Source organism: Ailuropoda melanoleuca, chromosome 9 (assembly GCF_002007445.2).
Source record: "Ailuropoda melanoleuca isolate Jingjing chromosome 9, ASM200744v2, whole genome shotgun sequence".
Lineage (NCBI taxonomy): Eukaryota > Metazoa > Chordata > Mammalia > Carnivora > Ursidae > Ailuropoda > Ailuropoda melanoleuca.
In genome coordinates, this window is record NC_048226.1 from 11,804,854 (window position 1) to 11,806,422 (window position 1,569).

The 1,569-nt window shown below is 50.3% G+C and overlaps 1 long non-coding RNA gene across 1 annotated transcript in view; it reads left to right on the forward strand.

The window, feature by feature from the left end:
- Positions 1-589: 589 nt before the first annotated feature.
- The window catches only part of LOC109490367, a 7,337-nt gene continuing 6,357 nt past the window's right edge, over positions 590-1,569 (forward strand). The window contains exon 1 of the long non-coding RNA XR_002143699.2: positions 590-673. This is a non-coding gene — a long non-coding RNA (uncharacterized LOC109490367). The remainder of the gene's footprint in view (positions 674-1,569) is intronic.

The window sequence follows — 1,569 nt, forward strand, 5'->3', positions numbered from 1 at the left end:
CAATAAGTATTTGTTGAATGAATGAATGAAGGAATGAGTGGGTTTAGTATTTGAAACTTGGCTTTGTGCCTGTAAGAGAGGAAGCATCTGGAATTGATGTTGTCCTGATTCCCAATGAACACTCTTTGCAAAGCTCCAGAGACAGAAGCAGCCGTAGTTCCTGCCCTTTGAGCCAAGAGCCTGTTAGGTCAATGGCTGGGGGAGAGGCTGAGCCTTTTTCTTTTCCAGAGCAGGCCCCCAGCAGAGCCCTAGAGTGGTCAGTTTGCCTTCTGGCCCATTGGGCCCTTTAGGTCCTCCCCCAGCTCAGGAGCCCTGCACCCTCAGATCTTCTTTAATACCCTGGTAGGTTCCTAAGCCTGCATCTCTGTTCTGTTCTGTCTCCAGCAACCTTTTCCAGCCCTGGCTGCAGGGCCTCAAGGGGCCTTCCCCTCTCTGAGCTCCTCTTTGGGGTGTCTGTGTCCTTCCCTGGACTGTGAATGCTGTCCTGCCCTGGGACTTGGCTTCAACTGTTGCCTTCAACTGCCATCAGAATGTTCTATCCTTAAAATTCTCAGGGGTTGGTCCCCGGGCTCTACAGCCAGGGGGATGACAAGACTCGGAGCACAAGGTCCAGGCTTTCACCTTCTGAGTTGGCTCAGGCTTCAGTAATGCAATAACCACAAGGCGATGCATGGTGATTTGATTTTCTAACCAAATTCTTACCAACTTTTCAAGGCAGTCCTGGCTGCCTGCCCGACCCCTCTGGCATGGTTTCACAACCTCGCTGGACTCTCCCTGCCCTAGCTGAGAAGAAGCCTGTTGTGGGTACATTGGCAGACCTAGCTGAGGGAAATTGGGGGCCAATGCATTCCCTGCCACCTCACTTGGCCTGGTCCCCAAGGCAGCTCTAACCCTAGGCTGCAGCTGCCCCAAAGCCGTCCCCACTCCAATCCTGTAAACACTTCTGTTTCTCTACCCCACGAAGGCCTTGAAGGGGAGGGCAGGCCACGTTCATGGCTCAAAGAGACAGTGCAAAGTGGCTTCCCCTTGGTCACAAATGTATTTATCTTTAAGAAATATGAACTTGTACCCCTTAACCCCTCAAATCACTCAGGCTTAGCCAGCTCTCTTCTGGGCTTCTGTCTCAACTGGGAAAGTTGGGGCTTCCTCTCTTATTTGATTGTACATTTAATCAAACCCTGATGGTTCGTACCTGGGAGCTAAAGGGTCATCTGATGTGAGTTGGCTTTGGACCCCAGGTCTTACTCTGGCCACTCTTGGGGCTTCTGGGACTGGGCATTGTTTATTCTTCTCTCGTTCATTCATTCATTCATTCATTCATCCATTCGTTCATTTAATATCTGTTGAACACCTATGTGCCAGGCAACAGCTCGGTACTGGGGACACCAAAAGTGTCAGGCAAGCAGAAAGGGATGCTTACCCTTAGAAAATGTCCAGTCTAATGGGCCATCTGCGTGAAGGGGACACCTGGCTATGGGGTGAGCTAATGGTATAAGTTGAGGTGGGGGACAAAAGCCAAGATGCCATGAGAATTTGCAGACCGGGTTTAGAATTTCAGTTTTTTTTTTT